Source organism: Gallus gallus, chromosome 3 (assembly GCF_016699485.2).
Source record: "Gallus gallus isolate bGalGal1 chromosome 3, bGalGal1.mat.broiler.GRCg7b, whole genome shotgun sequence".
NCBI classification, from domain to species: Eukaryota; Metazoa; Chordata; class Aves; order Galliformes; family Phasianidae; genus Gallus; species Gallus gallus.
In genome coordinates, this window is record NC_052534.1 from 91670985 (window position 1) to 91693510 (window position 22526).

General features: G+C 36.8%; 1 long non-coding RNA gene across 1 annotated transcript in view; it reads right to left on the reverse strand.

The window, feature by feature from the left end:
* Positions 1-1095: 1095 nt before the first annotated feature.
* The window catches only part of LOC121110322, an 82177-nt gene continuing 60746 nt past the window's right edge, over positions 1096-22526 (reverse strand). The window contains exons 5-7 of the long non-coding RNA XR_005858226.2: positions 19179-19379; positions 17569-17789; positions 1096-9123 (exon numbers count right to left, since the gene is read on the reverse strand). This is a non-coding gene — a long non-coding RNA (uncharacterized LOC121110322). The remainder of the gene's footprint in view (positions 9124-17568; positions 17790-19178; positions 19380-22526) is intronic.

The window sequence follows — 22526 nt, forward strand, 5'->3', positions numbered from 1 at the left end:
AAAAAAGGAGATCAAAGTCATTTAGAACTGCAGATGGACAGAAGTTTCCCCAGGGAAAGGGTGCTCTGCCAGCATCTGCTGGCAAGTAAAGGTAGCTGCCAGGGTAGACAAATACTCATTTGTAGTAAGTTATGTAAGAATTTGAGGCAATGTTAGCATTCCAATACATTTTGATGCTTGAGTTTTAAGAACTGAAAATGTATGGAAAACAATCTCTGTTCAGTGTGTTGGATTTAAGAATCGCATAACCACGCTGCAAGCTGTGGCAGGATCAAATTTAAGAAGAGTAAAGAGAAAATGGGAAGGAGACACCAGTTTCTTTTCTTTTCCCTGACATGTCAGAGGAAAGGATATAGTTAAGACCCCCAGGTTTTGCTGCAAGAAATGAAACCTTGCTGAGTTTGCTGCAAGAGGTGAACAGAGCAGAAGGGTGCTAAGGCAGCAGTAGAGAGAGGCAGTGACGATGATAACATCACAACTGAGTTAAGAGACCAGCCTTGCCAGAAGATGGACACCTCTATCATAGACTGCAAAATAGAACTGGGGAATAATGTAACAGAGATACATAGTGATTGGTTAATATGACTGTTCAAACGTCTCAAAGGGTTTAAAAAACATATGTATATGTATATATTTAAAGATATCTTCAGAAACAGTCAAAGGATACTGTACACAACAACAATAATGCAAAGGTCAGATGTCTGGGGTTTAATGGCAGGTGGCATCTAGTATGTGGTTATTGAGATCCATTGCTGATGGCAGTGTGCCATATGATACTTAGAGGGCAGGGAATGAAACAGGGAAAGGCTATTTGAACTGAATTAGGAGTAAAAACAGACATCAGTTTGGTTTAAGAGAAGAAAAATTAAAGCCAGTTTCAGGAGGAAAAAAAGATGTTAATGATTTCAGGATGAGTGTTATTTGTGCTTGATACAGAGTAATTTTTATCTACTTAACAGGTAATGCTAGAGGAAAAAGGAGAATGAACAATGGGTGATCTGAATTTTACTTTTACAGTGAGCTTTCCTGCATTTGTGCCTTTCAGTTTAAAATTAATTGAATATCTTGTTTTTAACAGTTTTGATATTCAAACACTTCCCCCCCCCCCCCCTTTTTTTTTTTTTGTAAACTACAGACCATCTTTCATTTGATCTCTGGAATCCTTTATGATCTGTGAAATTAGGAATTAAAATTGTGCCACAAACACCAGAATTTACAAAATTTTTACAAAATTTACTCAGCCAACAAAATATTTCATTTCAAATAAGCACCTAATATGCATTCAAAGAACTCAACACTAGTTACTTATCAAAATCTTGACCTTCATTCTTTGCAAAGTTAGCCATGAATTTCTTTTTCAATGGGATGAAATTAAAATGCCCATTACTTGCTGAAGTTGAATTTTTGAGTGGCAACAACAACTATATTGTAATTATATTGAAAAATTAAGTATGATGCTGAAAATGACAAATCTGAACTGAGGATGAGAAGGTTTCTCTCTAGAGAAGGAGATGCTAAACTAAATGTGCTCTGTCAGCCATTATGTTAGCATTATGTAATTTTCTGCTAATACCTACTTCTTGACCTACGGTATTAGTAATTGATTATACTTTCAATATTGTTACCTTGTGCATTTTGTTTTTTGTCTGTTGTGGTTTTTCTATGCTCCTAGACAGAGCTCATAAAATACTTATTTTCAGCTTGGTTTTCAGAGTTCAGGCCTTCCCTGAATTTTTGAAATGTATAGATCATCCACAGAGGTTCATCATTAGAACAACTTAGCTTAGAAATGAAGCTGGTGATGGAACTCACTTTTAACACAATTCTTTTCATCACTACAAAGATAGTAGCAAAATAGAAGAGAAATGTTTGTCCAAAAGTAAACATGAAAATTGAATGTAGATAACATGAATATTCCTGTCAACAGGGAGAAGGTGTTTAAATGGCCACATTTCCGTCTCCACTCTCAGGGAAGATCTGCTCTGGTTTAGGTATGTAAATTCATGAGCGAGCTGATGAATGAAAAACAATGCAAACTCATCGTTGCTCACAATCAGGAAGAGTTAACATGGCTTGATGGATCAAAGTAAATCTATTGTGTTGTACACTCAGTGTACAATTCTGTGTATTACTAGCCTGTCTCAAATGTGATTAAACTTCTTTCTTTGAAACTTTAGAGAATACAATTGTCTTGCATTTGTGATGGATTAAGAGTATGTATGTGGCAAGGCACAACGGTTCAGTTGTCAATGGAGGTCTCTGCAGGTGATTCACTCCATCTGGTACCCCACTGTAATGGGATCCAGTTTTGAATTAAGAAATTCAAGTGCTGGTGTCAACCAATTGATGTCTGTAGGGGTGCTGTTTTTTAAACTTTCCTTATTATCATTAAACTATTGTTGAACATAGCTAAAAAAAAAAGATAGAAGTGATTCAGTTCACCATAAAATAGATATCTGGTCCTATAATGAGTTATTGAGTATATGGAATCATAGAATCACAGAATTGCAGGAGTTGGAAGGGACCTCAGGAGATTGAGTCCAACCCCAGTGCTAAGGCAGGTTCCCTACAATGCCATTACTAATCATCAAGAAAGGAAACATCTCCATGAGATTATGTTTCCAGACTCCAGAAAGAGCCTAGACCAGTAAACTAGCCCAAAAGTGTAATTCTTGTGCAGCTGGAATTAGGTGGGATCAGTCTAACCAGGTTTACTGCAAGCTTTTATCTCTGTTTCCCTGACATATTTATACTGTGGCCATTATTTCTGCAAATTTCCCTGCTACATTTGAATTCTCTGCTAACATTTTTAACAATATTTGTAAAAAGAATAGACAGGGACTTATTCTGATCAAGTTTTTCTGATTTCTCTGTAGACTTTTTTTACAGGAAGAAAAAGGTAAACAAGTCTCAGTTTCTCATTGGCGAAATAATTAGACAAAGTGCAGTTATCCTAAAGACTGTTTTTGGTTGCTCAGGAGAGTAAGACTTGGGAAAAAAATCTTTGATAGCAAAAAGACTTGTAATAATGAATCACAGCTGAGAAAGGGAATACACCAGATAATCCTCTTGGCTGTATTGATTACAGTGAACAGACAGCTCAGTCTCTGATGTAATGGGAAGAAGTACTGTCTATGGCACTTCCCCAGCGACTGTGGGACATTATGTTACTGTATGAATGTCTTCCAAATAGAAATGAGGATTAATTTTCAGAACTCTGAAACAAAAGATAAAAATAAGTTTTTTTCTCCTGTTTTGTTGGATTTATTACATAGTAATTCCCACCATTTTCTTCTGCAAAACTGTAGCAAATCAGCCCTGATATTTTTAGAATTGCCCCTATCTCATGCAGCCCCCGGATTAGCTCTTATTTTATTTTGCATTGTTTTCTAAATTAAAATAGCAAGTTATACAAAATACAGTCCTTCCAAAGTGCTCTGTTGAAAAATGCACCTTAAGATGCTGAGTTAGGAAAAATATGAAGTCTTGATCCTTTTCTCAAAACTAGACAGACCTGGAGTCAATACATTTTGTTTTGAAGTGACATGAGGTGGTGTTTTTACTGTTGGAAAGTGTCTGATTAAGGTAAACATAGGGGAACTGAAGGCATAGCCAAAAATTAAAGAGCACAAATAATTACTACAGATTCAACTGCATACATGTCATGCCTAATATCTTCATGCTCACATTCACAACTCCTGTCACATAGAAATCAATGCAACCCAGTCCCCCCAAAAATGACAGCTGTAGAATGTGCTGGGAAGATTAAGACATTATTTCAGTTCAACTTATTGTGTTAGCCAGAAACTTCATCATATTTCTTCAGATAGAAGCGAAAACTCCTTGGTTCTTTTTGCTCATTGTTGGATATTTTTTGTAGGTGTCTGGTTAAAGAGCCTGAGAGAGGAGTCTTACAATAAATTAAATATACAGAGAACATACATACAGACAGTGTTATTACAAGATATTGACAGAACTTTACTACCTTGAGTCTTTCATGAAGGCTGGACGTTAGGAAATACTACTTCTCTGAAAGGGTGGTCAGGCACTGGAATGGACTGCCCAGAGAGGTGGTGGAGTCACCAAGCCTGGTGGTGTTCAAAGAGCGTTTGGATGTTGTGTTGAGGGACGTGGTTTAGCAGGAACCGTTGGTGATGGGCGAATGGTTGGACTGGATGATCCTGTGGGTCTTTTCCAACCTTAGCGATTCTATGATTCTGTGATTCTATGAATAGCATGTGAGATTTCTCTCTTGGTATTACAGTAAAAACAATTCAAATTCATTCAACAAGTGACAAGAGCCTAATGTTTCTGTGACCCCACAGGAATCATGATCAAGTTTCAGAACTATATATAAGAATACATATTTATCTTATGAATGCATTTATTAAAGACACAAATCTTATCTTCATAGATATCTTCCCATTTAAGGAGGCTGAAAAACTACAATGCTTGCTCTTTGGAAAATTTGCATTTGCATTTTCTGCAGATTTCCTGAGGGTGTTCTCCGTCACATCACTGAGATCGTTAATGACCTGAATGCAATTACTGAAACCAATATCACACCATAGGATTACATATGACTAGTGTCTGGCCTCCAACTAGACCATGTGTTAACTGTTTGCATGTGAGGATGTAATTGAGACAGTGTCAGCCTTCCTGAAGTCAAGGTAAACTGTCAATGTCCTGTCCATATCTACTGAGTCAGTCATACAAATGTGAAAGGCTATGACTTTGGGTAGATATTATTTCTCACTGGCAAATCCATGATGACTACTCCCAGTCATACTTTTGTCCATTCTGTGTTTAGAAATATTTTCCAGTACAGTTTTCTGCACCCACTTCTGAGAAACTTCAACATTTTTTCCTTATATAAATTTTTTTGTTAGTAAAAATAGATGCAACAGGTCAGATGTAACGTGCTGTTTGAAAGTACGGGTACTTTAAATAAGTAAAATACAAAGAAATGAAAAATACAAAGAAAAGAAAAATACAAAGAAAAGAAAAGAAAAAAAAGAGGAGTTCAAGAAATGAATATTAATATATCATATCAGTAAGACAAGAAATTAATTTTATTCTGACCAGAAAGAGGAATAATCTCTACAGATAACTAAACTGTCTTCAGTAACACCTCTGGGGTTTTGTTCAGTGGCCACATCTGTTTCATGCTGTTTCACATAGTTTTCTCCTTATCAGCTCATGGGAAATTTTGTATTGAACTGCAATTTTTCATAGATATTATTTCTTCCTCTATGAGGCACCCTTCAGGTTATGCTATTGCTTTAGCATTTGTTTTATCATCATTTTTGGATGTACATCTTACTGTTTCTATGATAGAAGCCAAGTTGAAAAATTGATGTGGAAGACAGAAAGGTTATGAATTTGGTCAAAGACATTTCCAAAGGGAATACAGACATCAAAGTCTAGCCCAGTGATTTGCAAAGTAAGAAAGCTAACACCTATTGCTTACACACTTCAGGACTTCTTAGGGCTTAAGCTTTGACAATTTATTGACTTAGATATCCAAAGTTCTGCTATTAACAGCATCCTAGCATTTCAGCTTTGGCATTGACTAGACTCATAGGTACATTCTTCACTCAAGGGCTTCTTAGCAAGATGTATAAATGTGCTCATATTTTTTTGGAAGCCTAAGGCAGCAACCAGTTCAATGCTTAGTTAACTCATTAACAGAACTGAGTCCGGAACAAGGAGTAACTGCTGAGAGCTGAATTTCTGCGTTATTCAAAACTATCATATAAGCTCTGGTCTTCAGATGGATCATATCTCTTACACTACTCTTATGCTTCTCTGTATAGACATTTGAATCACCCCTTATATGTCTAAAATCTATCTTTCTAAATCTAGAGTAATTATTATTCTTATATTCAGTGGAAAGAACATACATATGGTGACTCAGTTAGCTAACTCAACTTGGACACCTATTTTATGATGTTATGAATCATTTTTGTGATGATGCCTCTTATAATCCATTGCATGTAAAAGGAGTGACTGGGTCAGACATCTAACTTTTTAGACGTAGTTGTTAGGTTAAATTAATTGCTTCTGTGCTCCCAACCAGCACTACAACTTAATGACATATTGTTACTAACATATTTTATCTCTTATTTTTGACCTAAAACCCAGTAAGATGAACTTAATTTTTCAACTGATTTTGGTAAATGTTGGATCAAACCTAGACAAAGAACTCAGGGAGAAAAGAAAACAACACAACAGAATTCTGAGAAAGGAAAATGATTTTGTGAATGAAAAGAAGGAAAATCAAAACACTGAGAGTAAAATGTGCATTTGCAGAAATTGTTTGGCTTAGCAGCTCTAAATGTCTTAATTTTAGGATATAGAATGATCATTCTAAAATCTTACGGTTACTCTGTTTTTCGTCAGCAAGAGATTTAGAAAAACTTATGGACAAAGTGAGCCTGCACTCTAGCATATGAACTTTGTACAGCAAAATCAGCTGGCCCAGCAAGGTGTAGAAGAATGGGCTCAAACTAACGTGAAGCTTGTTCAGTTGTTTCTCATCTATGCTGCAATAGATTTTGCAATACTTTGCAAAACAGATCTGCTCAAATAAAAGGTGACAGAGTGACTTGACTTTCATCTATAAACACCTACATAAGGAGCAGACATCTGTTAACAGAAAGTTCTCCAGATCTCACAGACACGGAGATGAGGGCCTGAGGTAATACAAGGAAAAAGTTGGAGACAAGATGTCATGGAGAGTTGATTGATTTTCATGAATAACCAAGCTCAAGAATGATCCATCTTGACAATGAGAATGCTAAGGAAAGGTGCCAGGAGGACTGTGTGGATGAATAAGGAACTCTTCAATAAACTTAGAACATACAGGAAATGAACCAGGGACAGAGGATCCAGCAGCAATATAGGCACATTTTTCATGCAGGGAAAGGTTGGGAAAGCAAAATCCCATTTGTTATTGAATTTTGCAGGGGATATAAAGGACAAGGAGGGCTTCTCTCTGTGACTGTATTAGCAGCAAAAGTAAGGACTAGAAAAGGTGTGAACCCACTGCTGAATGGTTTAGGGGCTGTTGAGACATAGTGTTTCAGTGCTTCTTATCTTTTGTATTTAGCAACCTTAGGGCTCTGAGACAAGTCAGAAAGACTTGGGCAAGAAAGACTTACACTTGGTGAAGGACAGTTGGATTAGGGCACACTTAATAAAAATGTCCAGCCACAGGCCCATGGTCCCTGATGAGATGCACCACTGAATGCTGAGGGAGCTGGCTGAGGTCACTGTGAAGCCGTTCTCAATTTTCCTTGAATAGTCATGGAGACTGGGAGAGCAGTCTCCATGACTGCAACAAAGGGACAGCCCACAAAGGAGTGGGGGAAAGTCATGGTATAAAAGAAGCAGCAGAAAGAAATCTCTATGGCTATGACTCTCTGTAATTGCCTCCCCGTCTCTGCTGCTCTGCATGGGCTGGGGTAGAGGACTGTGGAGTGAAGGAGTGAGGTAGGAAAAAAATTTGGGACTGTTCAGCTTGGAGAAGTTACAGCAGGGATCTTATCTATGTGTACTAATAAATGTTAGATGGTAATGAAGAAAAGAGAGCCACGCTTTTCTCAGTTATGTCCCCTGCCAGGTCAAGAGACAAAGGGCACAAACTGAAACACAGGGAAATACTGTATAAACAAGAGGAAAACCTTTTCACTGTGATGGTGGCCAAACACTGGAACAGGTTGTCCAGCAGTGTGGAGTATTCATCCTTGGTGATTTTTGAAACCAAATAACTGTCCTGAGCAATGTGCTCTTGTTGACCTTGCTCTGAGCAGAGAATTGGACTAGATTACCTCCTGAAGTGCTATCCAACCTTAACCCTTTTGTAGTTCTACTCAGTTCAGCTATCAAATTGTTAACATGCCTTAACAAACTTAAGTCCCCAAAAAACCTGCATACTTTTTTGGGAATGATAAAAATTTATATGATTGCATTTTTAATAGGCTGCAGAAGATCTTAGTGAAAAATTCTTGTTTCATCTTTGAATTATTTGACAAAGTTTGATTGAACAACAGACAATATGTCACTTGCCCACATATGAAGGCTTTTTTTTTTATGAGATTCTTTGATACTGTGAATTAAATGCATTCTCACCACTTTCTCAATTATTGTCATCCATAAGCTGCTATGATTAGATAAAAATACTTCCAAATCAGGACAGACGAGAGTAGCATGAAAAATCTTATAGAGCCAGTAGTTTCATCACACTTACCCCAAGTCATTGATTTTTTTCCTTGTTAAATATTTAGAAGACCATTTGGATCAAGTTTGGAGATTGTAAGGAGAAATCCTGACTACCTATTTTGAGTTATGATTTTTTCCGATCAGATACCTAATTTCACCAATATTCAACTCACAATAATCAGTCCACAACAATTTGGTGTGAATGTTAAATTCCTTCTGAAAAGAGCTGTTACAATTACTTACTATTTATCTCAGTTAGTTAAGTGTGATGCTTCTATTTAGCACTTTGTCTAACAAAATTAAAGCCCTATACTGTTACTGCTACTTTTTCATAGTATTGGATTTCAAAGTAACACATTGGTAATGTCTAGTGTAAAGCATAAACTTAACAAATGTGAAGAGTGAAGACAATTATAAACTATGATTTTATTTATCATAAAGAGAAGCATGAAGAGAAGTGATATAAAAATGTTCAAACAGAACAGTAAAACTGGTATTTGTTCAGCAGTGCAGTATGCATAATTCCAGCAGGACATTAAAGCATGCCCTTAGCACTATTTAAGGTGTGGAGTGATACTGTTGTGGAGTATGTATAGGAACTGTTGAATCACGGCCTGAACCTCTGATTGACCACCTGAGGTGAGCACTGAGTCAGCCATGGGAGCACAGGTGAAGGCAATTCAGCTGTGTGACCAGAAGGGGTGGAGCCAGGCTCCACCTCTCCTAGACCCCCATTTAAGGGCTGACTGCCACTGAGGAAGGATCTCTTCCAGGAGGTGGCTCCTTGTGGAGTTTTTGTAAGTCTACAGCACTGGTGAGCACTGGTGAGGAGGAATTGTCTAAGGCTGCATCTGTGTAGGTTGCTCTATATGTAATGCCTCCAAATTATTTCCATGGAAACTACAACAAATTCAAAGAGAACAATAAAAACTATTTAATGGAGCAAATTCTCAGCCACAAAACACTATTTTTCAACAGTCACTACCATTAACCATGAGATTTTTTGATGAAATTTTACTCTTGTTGTAATTCATCCTTGAAAGTAATTGCTCACAAATGCATGTACTTTCAAAAAGTGATGACATGAACAAACTATGATTGTGAAGCAAGGGTTATTTGTCTCTGTTAAGAGAGGGCTTATAAAAGTCTGGTAAAGAGACATGATCCAATTTTAAATTGCAATTCTTTACATTCCATTTGAAAATTTACAGGTGATGTATTTATGTTGACTGTAAATGGAGTCACAAATAAACCAAATAATTGATGGGGTTTTTTTTGGCAATCCTAAAACATATTCTCAATGTGTTTTTTTTATCAGAATGGAAAGCACAGCTGCATATTTTTCTCTCTTGACAGGACTGTGTTTAAACAATACTTCAAAATCCATAAACCTATTTGCCATAACTTGAATTAGCACTGCACCGTTCCCTGCTTGTGCCCTGGTTTTAGCCCAGAAAGGCTGAATAGTGAACTGATGTTCAGTTGGTGCTGAGTGTCATGCCTGGGGCAGAGCTGCTGCCATGATGGCATGTGGCAGGGGCAGGCTGCAGTGTGAGCTGTGCTGGGCCATGTGCTGCCTGTGGGCTGCAGGTTGGGCATGCCTGATCTGGTGTCAAGAAACACAGTACTTTCTAATTTGCTTACATTTAAAATCTGGAAGGAGTTTCAAACAGAACAGTTACAACTTTGCTCCCTTCCGCTAACCATACAGATGTCTAATTTTTACTGTTGGTACTTTCAACACAAATATGAGGCCCACTGTTGTACTACTTATATCCAGATATTGTTAGTACTATCAGTAAGGTAAATTTTAACTGCACAGCAATTTAGGCTAAGAATAAAGAGCATAAAAGGTTAGTTCAGTTGCATTTCAGAATTCACTAGTGCATCATTCGAATGATGCATCATTTGAATGACTCAGTTCCTGTGCTGCTTTTTAGAAAGCATTTCCAGAAAGCTTTCACCAATTCACTAAGTGGAAGCTAGCTCTTGTTTCCATAAAATGTCACATCCTTGATGCCTGGCTGGTTTAACAGTCCTAAGTCAATAGCCAACCTTGTAAATTGAGACCAGGCTTCCACATTTTTAATTCTGCAACGTTTCTGGAGAACTGTGCTGTCAGTCAGATAACCAAAATAATAATAAAAATGTAAGACCTGAATGTCTGTTTAATTACCTGAAACTAGGGATAAAAGCACATACAAGATAATATAAACTACAGCTTTAACTCATATAGTAAGTCAAAATAATCTTCAAAGTTAAAATTACAGATTGAAATGCTTGTGCATGTCTTTCAGTAATCTTGACAGAATAGTTAGGAGTTTGAGAGATTTCTTAAAGTCTTGTTGCAAAAGGTTGAATAAACTATTTTAAATTTAGCCTTCTGTCATCTGTGAAGAAAATGTGAAGACAGCAAAAATGCAGGAGACATCCTATCTGGTTTAACAGTCTTCTCCCATTCAAAATGATTTTAAATACTACATGTCTGTGTTCTTCAATAGAATAGTTTTATTCAAAAGGGGCGTTGGGGTTACTAACACTTATTGTCTAGAGACTTGCTTAATTTAAATTCAATTATGATGAATACTTGAGGACAATTTTTCATTTGAGCTTTAGATTAAGCTGTATTTGCATGGGAACTTGAATGCAATAAATTGTATACCAAGACAGTATCTTAAAACTTTTAGAAAAATTGATCATATGTGTCCAGCTATCTAAAGTACTAAGTGTATTTTACCAGTTTAATGCTTTTATATGCAATCAATTTGTTAAATAAAGAGAAAATTAGCTGTCACAGTTCAGTAAGAGACAGGTTCTTACAGGTTTTTGTAGCTGAAGTTTTTGAAAGGTATTTAGATGCTTAAAGGTACAGAAAAGACCAAATAGATTTATTAGGTTTGTCTCACCTTCCCTTAGTCAGCCCATAAGTTAAAATGGTCATCGAGGCTCAGTGTAATCAATGTAGAGAAAATGGTGCCTCCAAGGGCCATTTCCTGGGACTGATGCCTAACATGGGTTAGATGAATCACTATCTCTGGGTGCCCGTCTCTCTACTCAATGTGCATGGGTTAACTAGAGGACTTTTCCCAGTATCATATCCAGAAACTTTTGAAGATCACCAAGATATGGAATTGGACAACCAGTGCCAATGCTGTGTCAGCAATACAGTAAAATTGTTTCCTGATGTTCAGGAGGAATATCCTGTGTTTACTTTCCCGAACATCCTGAGAAAAACCTCTCCATCTTTTGATCTTGCTTTGGGTACTGGTATAGATTAATAATATGCATTCTGAGCATATCTTGAGGGTAGAGAGGCCTTGCAGAGAGATCTCAACTAACTGGAAGGCTGGGCAATCACCAACCACATAAGTTTATTTAACAAGAGCAAGTGTCAGATTCTGTACCTTGGATGAGGCAACCCTGGTTATGGGTACAGACAGGGAGATGAGAAGTCGGAGAGGAGCCTTGTGGAATGAGATCTGGGGGTTCTGGTTGATGGCAAGGTGAATCTGAGTTGTAGTGTGCCATGGTAGCCAAAAGTACCAGCCTAGTAGGTGGCAACCCTGCCCATGGCAGAGGGCTTGGAACTACATGACCTTGAATATTCCCTCCAACCTAAGCCATTCTATGGTCTCTGCTCTCTGGTGACAGTGAAAGAGCCCAAGGGAACAACATGGAGCTGTGTCAGGGGAGGGTCTGGTTGAGTGTTAGGAACAGGTTCTACACCAGAGGGTGGATGGGCACTGGAACAAGCTCCTCAGGGCAGTGGTCATGGCCCCAAGCTGCTGGAGTTCAAGGAGAGTTTGGACAATGCTCTCAGACATGAGGTTTGAATTTTGGGTGGTCCTGTGTGGAACCAGGAGCCAGATTTGATAATCCTCGTGGGTCTCTTCCAGATTTGGATATTCCATGATTCTACAATTTTATGATCTCTAGGCTGAATAATCCCAGCTGCCTAAACCTTTCCTCATGTGGGAGATGTCTCAGTCCCTTCTGACTTGATCAGACTATGCATCTAGCTTTAAGATGGCTAAAATTGTAAGACACATTAAATACATTATTAGTATCCTATTAAATCAGCTAACCATGGAAAATTGTATTAGCCATGAGCATTAAACTTAATTTAAATGCTTAGAAGTAGATTAAAGTTAAAAAAAAACAAAACAAAAACAACAAAAAAAGAACAGCAAACAAACAAACAAAAAACCCTCCAACGCAAAGAAAAAAATCTCATGCCACATTATGCAATTAAAAAATCATGGCTTTGTCCACCTGGTTGGTAAACATCATCTAACAGGAGCTGAAGCGACATTGTGCCCAAGCATCAGAAGACCTGAGGACATTCACATATTTGCATGCAAAATAGTTCGTATGATAAGATCGAATGCTTCAATTGTTTCAGTTTTCTGGTGTTTCATAGAGATGATCCCTTGTTAAATAGGGATCACAAATTTTCAGACTCATCTGCTTTCTGAGTGATTTGCTCAAGAGTTCTGGATAGATCTAATAGAAGAGATATAACGCTAAATATTCTAAATATGTTTTGAAATCTTCCTTCTACTAATAATAATCTTTCTATTTAGTAGGGTGGGAAGTAGACTGAAATCCTAGGAAATGCAACATATTAGTACCCTGCAGAAAAAGAGCAAGAATACAGCAGGCAGGCTCCTTGATATTACCAGAAATGAGGGAATTGATACTGTTTGTTGTCCACTAGAAACATCTTTTCTATTCAAAACAGGAGAGTCAGCTTTATATGATTGCTTGAATTAGACCATTATGAAAGATCTTGTCTATGATGGCACTCACCTGCTCTTCTCTTGATGGACCTTGACCTTTCTCCTTGTCGGTTTTCATGTAGAATGTCTAGAGAACTATGTTTCTAATAAATTCTAATAAATTCAGACAGCTGCTTAAGAAGTGATTTGTCTGTCATTCCATATGCTGAATACTGACAGATGCAGGCATGCTGGATTGAACACAATTTATTCCAGCAATGAAGATCTATCATTCTTAATTTATTTTGTAAGCAGCTACTTTGTCGTCTTAAAATTTAATCTACTTTATGAACCCTGTTAACATTCCCTAACTTTTGAGTCTAAATTGTTATTTCATTAACATATTTTAAGCAAAATTTCTGTATAATATTTCATTTATATTACTCTTGTTTTTCCTTACTATTACTTCCTGGAATAGAGCCATTATTTTTCAAGATTTTTTTATTTTTTATTATTTTTTCAAGAATTTCTCTGAAGATTTGAAAGTAATTACTTACTATACTTCCATATAAAAGTTCATGAGGTACCCCGGGAGAAATTTGCACTAAATTTTAGAGTTACAAAATAGCAAAAAAAAAAAAAAAACTTTTAAAGAAATAATTTCATTACAGCTCTCTTAATTTATTTTGCCTCACTCTATTTACTGCTATACACAAATTGTTTCTAGTGTATTTTTCTTCAATGCCACCAGATGAAGGCAAGTAATGGCGGAGAATTAAGCTATCCACCAATTAGGACAATTTTGCTAATTAATCATTCCAGCAAACTTGCTTTTACCTCCTGAAGAACATATGGACAAAAATCTGATGTCCTTCTCAAACTTTAGCTGTTGGTGGTATAGTTGTTTTCCTTTCTCCTTCATCTGTTTCAAATCATCTATAAACTAAGGTCTCCTAGGGGGCCAAACAGAAACAGAATAACTTCAGATTTATACCTCTATGGTTTGGTCTTCTACCACTGAAATCAACAGGAGTTTTGTTGGACAAACATTCTTCTTTGATGGAAAGCTGTCATACACACTTCTAGTATCACGTTATGTGAATTACAGCTCAGTGGAAGTTTAAACTGATGATTTCTCTCTTTCTAATTCTAATTGTGTTGTGTTTAATGACTATGGATCTGTTCATATTACTAGATCAAAACTGAATGAATACTCAGCAATTTCCAGATGAACCATAAAGAGAAATCACATGGAAGATACAATTTGCAATGAAAAGCCTCTTCATTGTCAGTCCAAATGTTTTCTTAACACTGAGGTTAACATTCCAGTAATCTTCAGATATATGATTACTGTGTTAGTATCTGTATTATATGACTGAAGCAGAACAGAACTCTCTGTTGTATGCAGTGGATGCTGAAGTTGCAAAATATGCCTCTCTTACTGTGGTAACACTGAGACACTTCAAAAATTTGTGAGCATGAATGAAGGTACGTTTGGCTGCACCTTCTCCAGACTTTCTCAGCACATCTTCATCTGACCCAATCTAGTAGAAGCATATGAATTTAAAGCATAGGATCAGTTCTGGGAACCTGTGGTCCATTTATTCATACCTATAACATTGTCCAGAGGACATATGCATAGCCCAAGGTCTTCCTGAAAGATGATGGAAGGTTTGTACTGAAGCTGTAAATTCAATCAGGAGTTATATTAGATATTGTGATAACCTTCCCTCACATAACCACAGAGCTGAAATCAGACTAGCTTTGGAGAATGCAACAGATGAGCCTGGCATTAAAAAGGTCAGGACACTTTGTAGATTGATACAGATTATTTTCTACAACAACTGATCTGGGGAAAAAATACAAAGACTTTTCTGCATGGCAGCTGCAGAGATGAAGGCAGGTATTCATGACTCACTATTGCAGAGGCTATTGCAGAGATGCTTGAAGTTGCCTTCAGGAGGTCATTTAATGGGTATACTCAGCTTACAGGGTGAGTACAGAAAGCATTATGATCCTTGTCTATTTTCTGAGCAGGCCATGTACAAGATGGCTCTGATCTGATAATAAATTAGGTACTTCATTACTAAACTATTGCTACTGAGAGCTGAAGAGCACTAGTCTGTGTGTGAATGTCCAAGGAAGCCACTGAATACTCCTACTCACATTACTAGAAATGGACTCATCCACGTGGATTCCTGAGTCTGAATCTTCACTAACAGAAATAAAATAAATGTAGCTTAGTAAAACTTAATAACATTGCAAAAAAGTGCATGTCAAAGGAATGTTTCTCCAATGAGTACTTGCATCAATACGTAAGAAAAAAAAGAAAAAAATATAATTGTCAAAATCAATTCCGGGCTATATGTTTTATATGCGTTTCTTTTTCCTTGAGGTTTGTGTTCTTTTACCTTAATATAGGGTTTTTTGTTGTTTCATTGCATGCATGGAATTATGTGCTCCTTGAGACAGGAAAGTATTGACTATGTTTGGCCTTTGGAGGAAAGGTTTCATTTTCCCAGTGCCTGAATAAATACTCATCTGGTTTTATTTTATAATTTTACAAAGAACTCATAGATTTTGAATCTGACCCTTGCTGCTGCTGACAAAACTTGGCAGAAGTGGACTAGTGATATAATACAGAAATGCTACGCTGAGTTGTGCCTCTCCCTGTGATGTAATGCACCTACACTGACCTTACAGAGAGTGACTCATAACGTAGATTTGTCACAGACTTAAAGAAAACCAGTACTGTTTTTATCTGAAGGAAAGATTGAATCAAATAATTTTACTGGGAGTACAGCAATCTTCTTGCATCCAGGAGGAACAGTAAAAATTACGCTTCTTGCTTTGCTTTATCAAGAGAGGAAGCTCCAGTTGTTTTGTTTCATTTGTTGCAAATGATGTGCGTTAGGCAGATTATTTGGTGTTTCAGCAGTTGATCTACTGCATACAATGGAGAATCAGGTTAATATCAGAGGCAGAGGGAAAAAATCAGTATTGAGAGGAAAGGAGGAAGATACTGAAATAGATAACTCCTAGTCAGATGAACAACAGGTAATAACCCTCTGTCTAAAAACATCATGGAAATTGAACAATATGAAAGCAAAGAAAATATGCTAATAACGATTTCATTAAAATTTTGAGTGCCTACTATTATTAATTACTTCGAAGGATAAAAAAAAGTAAAAGTCATTCAACTAATGGTACAACTCAGAATTGGAATTTCAGAAGGAAAGCTCTGAGTACAAATTCCTTTATACTAACTCCTATTTGTATTCTTGCTGTGATGGTTTAAATTGTCAACATGGGGAGATGAATGTTGCCTGCAGTCTGTTGAAGGAAATTGTATTTGATCATACTTCAGGCATTCTCAGAATCAACAGCTATCCTAGCAATGGGCAGGCTGATTTACTCATTTCTGGTATTCCTGAATTTGTTCTGTCCCCATCTCTTCACAGCCAATAATGGTTGCAAGATTTAGCATATGAATGAGGAAGGTCTTCATGAAAAGTTCTCATGGAAGGTAATTTGTTACCAACATTTTTAGAAGGCAGTCCAATACTATTTACATTTCCTGAAGAAACACAATTTACAATAAACTTCTTTAAAAAAATATTTTTACAATTAAGTCTACTGAAGGCCTCAGTGGGGTCTTGAAGTACTATGAAAAACCAAATGATGGAATATACAGGACAACAATTCTTTTTCCAAGTGACTTTTAGAAGTTGGAAAATTGAACATACCTCACCACTTCCATTTGTTTTTACAGCTCCAGCAAGTTGTATTATACTTCTGTGCATTTTTTTCCACTTAGTAAATATAAAAGTGTCTTTGCTTTATTGGAAACAGAAGTCTCTTCCTTACATTATCATAGAGAGTTTTCCAGCTGTAATCTTCTATTATATCTAATACTATCTATTCTATAGAGCTTCTATTGTACCTAGAATCATAGAATATCCCAAGTTGGAAAGGACCCACAAGGATCATCAAGTCCAACTCCTGACTCTGCACAAGACCACTCAAAATTCAATTTCTATGTCTGAGGGCGCTGTCCAAATGTTTCTTGAATTACAGAAGCCTGGGGCCTTGACCGCTGCCCTGGGGAGCCAGTTCCAGTGCCTGACCACCTTTTCAGTCAAGAACTTTTTGCTAATACACAACCCAAACTGTACTTATTTAGTATAGAAGGACCAGAACCTCAACCCCATTTTTTATTATATTAAAAACTTTAAGAAATACAAATGAAATCTAAAACAATTTGGATTGCAGAAAATGGCCTAAGTTTTGTGTAAAAAAAGCATTTGTGATCTTTGATGATTTCTCAGAGAAATTTTAAGGGAACGTTTTTTATTAGATGACTACTGATCTGTCACCTAAGTATTAAGATGTGTAAAACTCACATACCATGCCTTGGCAAACAGCAAGTTCCTATCCAGCTGCTCACTCATTCCCCATCCTCATTGGAACAGTGAGAAAATAGGATGGGACAGCTCTTTGGTTGAGATAGATTCAGGGAGATAACTTACCAATGATTGCCATGGGGAAAACAGAGTTGGCTTGGGGAAAGTTAATTTATTGCTAATCAAAATAGATTCAGGTAACGAGTGAGAAATAAATACTATACCTATATCCTTCCTCCTCCCTGTCCCAATACCTTTACCACTCTGCTGAAGGGTGGGGAATGGGAGGCCATGATCAGTATGTACTTGTTCCTCTCCGCTGCTCCTCCCAGAGGCGCTGCCATCTTGGCTGAGAGGAACCACTGAGAAACCTAGAAATACTTCTTGAGAAAATGAGGGGGTTGAAACTCCATGATCATTATGGTCCTTTTCAATCCAGGCAATTCTATGGAGAGAAAAAAAAAAAAGAAAAAAAAAAAGATACTATTTATGCTCTCTCGGTCTACTCCAGAATAATACATAATAGAAGTCTCAAGGCAAGAACATATTTGAATTGTTTCAACATATAAGAAGTTTCCCTCCGAAGAATACCAGATAACATAATGTTCATCTACCCTTTTTGAATAAGTAATAGAAAGCATCAAAGTTGGAAACTTAAGCAAAACATCTCCCTTATAATTTCTTCAAACTTGTACATAATCCTCTTAGAACTTCCAGCCTCAATATCACAGCTGTATTGTCAACCTAAATGAGATGCAGAGAGAGTAGTTTGACACTGATTCCTTTTTTAAATCTCTATATGTACAATCACCATTGCACATCTTCTCATCTAATAATGGTAGTAAAAAAGAATTTGAATAAATTTTTCCAACTCAAGTTCTTTGCACCCATTTCCTTAAATAAAATGTAGTGGACTCAAATGTCTGATGTGATCTGGACCTTAGCCATTAGCATTTATAGTGTTTCTAGCAGTTACTGATTTAATTTTTACTTATACCAACTCCCTTCATTCTTAAACAGATCTGACAGTGCTTTTTCTAGAGAATGTACCTAATCAAGGAGAAGACACGCATCCTGAGTAGTTCTGCCCAATTCATGGTACCAGGTTTGCAGTACAATAACCAGAATTGAGGCAAGGGTATAAGGCTGTGACCCTTCAAAATGCTTCATGCTATATTAGCAGGGACAAACCATTAAACAGGACATTACAAAGATTGCTCTATTTCCCATTAATTTCATAAGCCTCACACTGAGTTATCTGTGAATGCATGTGTATCACTTACAGTCACTTTTCTTAATAAATGATTCATATTTAATGGGAATAATAAGTGTTGCTGCAAGTTTGTAATATGATTTTTTTTCACTGCAATTTCCTTCTCACTGTTCTTTCAAAACACTTAATCTTCCATGCTAATAATTAGCAAATTCTTGTTAGCTGAAAGGGAAATCATATCTTACGGTATTTGCTCCAGATAAACCAGATCCATTATAACCCATCTCAGTACTATATTTTGAAGGACATGGGAAATGAATTCCCACAGCATAAAACTATGCTTTTTTTTTTTTTTCCATGAGCCTAAAAAAATACCTTTCCTGATCTTGTACTGAAAATGTGTTTTCCTTTGTTAGTAGTAGTAGTACCCTGGTTTAAACAACAAAGTGGAAATGTAATACAAAAAGCTGTAGAACTCAACCATGAATAATGTACAGTACTTACCAATACCTTTCTTGTGTTATCCCAAAACTGGTCAGAGACAACTAGCATAGCCTCACTTTCATACTATACAAGCACATTGTAAACCCACACAACATACTGCTCCAAGAAAATACATACTTTGTTTACTGTACTGCTTCCTGCTTGATCCTGGGTTGACTGAGCAGTGGGAGGTTGAACCTTCTCCCTTTTACCTGAGTCACATCTCCTTCCACTGTTGATACTGAGAAGGCAATGCTGCTGCGCTGCAGATTGACTTCCAGATAAAGTAAAAGAGAGGAATGTGTGAATGAACAGTAGGTCACAACAGTGGAATTGTACCTGATGAAGAAAGGAACCAGATTACAGAAATATTCTGGAGTGATGAATTGGTCAGCTGTCAAGACTGAGGCACTGATTGATTTGGAGGCAAGTGATAGTTAGAGGGCTGTGTGGCTACAGCACTCACCTAGATGTACATTTATTTTGAAAGACACGATTAGTATGAGTAATCTTTTGATGCAGTGCTACCAAAACATCCCATTGCAAGTCATTCTAAAATATTTTGATGATGAAATACAGTGTAATCATTCACATTTATGAAAATTTTAATTGTTGGTTTTTATACATACATTTTTTAAGAACAAAATCTTTCTATTTATTATTAGTATTTATCATAAAGTATAGGAAAGGGCATTCCTATGTTCATGTTTCTTCAATGAAAAACTTTCTTTTACCCTGAAAAGTAATATTTACTTTGTTATGGCAATGTCAGCGTTATACCATTTTGCATTCCAAAATGAGATATAAATCAAGCGGGAACTGTCGATGTTCTTTGACCTTGTGTCTTTAAAAACTCTGCATGAAAATACCTAATGTTAATCCAATGGATATATTTTTACAAAATTATCTATTAAATGCAGTTATTCTGCTGAAACCAATCATCTGACTGTAGTCTGTATTAAACAAAAATATAAAAGCATGGTTGAGATATCTATATTTATTACAATGCTGTTATAAACTTATATCTAATATATACCATTAATAGAAGAACAAACATTCCCTTTCTGCATGGCTAAGCCACACTGACATGCAAGATACTGAATCATAGAATCACAGAGGTTGGGAAAGACCTCTAAGATTATCTAGTTCAACTATCCATCTACCACCAATATTTCCCACTAAATCATGTCCCTTAGTACAACATCTAAACATTTCTTGAACGCCTCATGGGATGGTGTCTCAACCACCTCCCTGGGCAGCCTGTTCCAGTGCCTGACCACTCTTTCGGAGAAGAAATTTTTCCTAATATCCAACCTGAACGCCCCCTGCTGCAAATTGAGGCCATTCCTTCTAGTCTTAACTCTAAATCTTTGGCCATTAGTTAAAATGATTTAGATTATTTGATAGTTTTATGTAGTCTATTAATACATAGTATAAAATAAATATCATGATCAAGAACTTTTCTGTTTCACAAAATGGTAGTTCTCCTATTTTAAATGGGATACATTAATAAGGCTCCAGTTGCTTCATTGCATTCACTGTATACAACCCTTGTCCAAAGTGGTACCTCCCTTGAAAGCACTTATGCAAATACCTCATTTTGCATAAGTGGCTAATGATGTTGTTATTGGTAAATTCATGCATAAATATAGCATGTATTCTGTACACATTTGAAAATAAAGTAACCTGTTTATTTTTTATTAAATTATAACTTGAACTTGTATATATATATTAAAAAAATCTTAGTATTTTTCAAGAAAAGGAAATGTTATTTCATTAATGGAATTTTCACACCATCATGTGGATCTTCTCTGCATGTTAGGCATCATGCAATCATAATTACGTTCCAATAATGTAGTATTATACACAGATCCATCAAAGCATTATATCACTTCTGGGAAAAGATTTTATTTAATTTGACTGTAATCCAAGATACCATAAGGATTTAATTGTTTTAGCATTTTAGCTTGAACTATATACTCCGGCAATACTTTGTTTTAGAAGGCACAGAGAACAATCTAATTAGTATTATAAAAACAAAATAAATGGCAATGAAAGTGAAAGTGGCTGAATAGATGTATTACATGAGTAGACACAATAAGATAATGCATATTTATTTATTTTTTTAAATACAATACATAGTGTAAAAATGCAAGAATATCTTAAACAATACTCAGTATTTAATTTTAAGCCATAAATTCCCGTGGAGTAAAATTGAAACAAGGAACTAACACATTTATTGATTCATTTGACCTGGATAGGCTTGATCGACTTGGATGGACTGGGTGGATGGGCCAGGGTAAACTGTATGAGTTTCAGCAGGGCCAAGTGTTGGGTCCTGCATTTTGATCACAACAACCCCAGGCAACCCAACAGGCTTGGGGAAGAGTGGCTGGAAAGCTGCCTGATGGAAAAGGACCTTGGTGTACTGATGGACAGTCGACTGAATATGAGCCAGCAGTGTGCCCAGGTGGCCAAGAAGGCCAGTGGCATCCTGGCTTGTATCAGGAATGGTATGGTGAGCAGGACTAGGGAAGTAATCCTGCCCCTGTACTTGGCACTGGTGAGGCCCCACCTTGAGTACTGTGTTCAGTTTTGGGCACCTCAGTACAGAAAGGACATTGAGGAGGTGGAGCAGGTCCAAAGAAGGGCAACAAGGCTTGTGAAGGGCTTGGAGAATATGCCCTACGAGGAGAGACTGAAGGAACTGGGGCTGTTTAGTCTGGGGAAAAGGAGGCTGAGGGAAGACCTTATTGCTCACCTCCAATATCTGAAAGGTGCTTACAGTGAGAGCGGGGTAGGTCTCTTCTCACTGGTGACAGGTGACAGGATGAGGGAAAATGGTCTTAACTTGTGCCTAGGTTAGTTTAGGTAGGATATCAGGAAAACCTTATTTACAGAAAGGGTTGTTAAGCACTGGTATAGGCTCCCCAGGGAGGTGGTTGAGTCACCATCCCTGGATGTGTTTAAAAACCATTTGGATGTGGTGCTCATGGACATGATTTAGCAGAGGGTTGTTAGACTTAGGGTAATATGGTTAGCTTGTGGTTGGACTTGATGATCTTTGAGGTCTTTTTCAACCTGGGCAATTCTATGATTCTATAACTTAAGAAGTCCTGCAATAATTCAACATAATAGTACATTTTCATGAACGTTTTTTATTTCCTAGTAATTCAAGGTACCACTCATACTTAATATGCTGATTTTGCAAGTGTGTTACTAAAATCAGGTAACCATCATGGGTAAGTATATAATAGATTAAATTTGTTCTGTTGCGAAAATTTCATGATGTTTACTGTAGTTTTTCTGAGTCTTGACTAAGGAAAACTTAGAATACAGGCGCGAAGTATTAAATTCATTTTCTGATCCTGCCTAGCCTACGCTTGCTGCCTATCCATTAAGCTCATATCTTTCCTGTTTTCTTTCTCTTTGTGTTCTCTGTAGATGCAGAAACTACTGCTGTTGGCTTAAACAAAAGTGACAAAA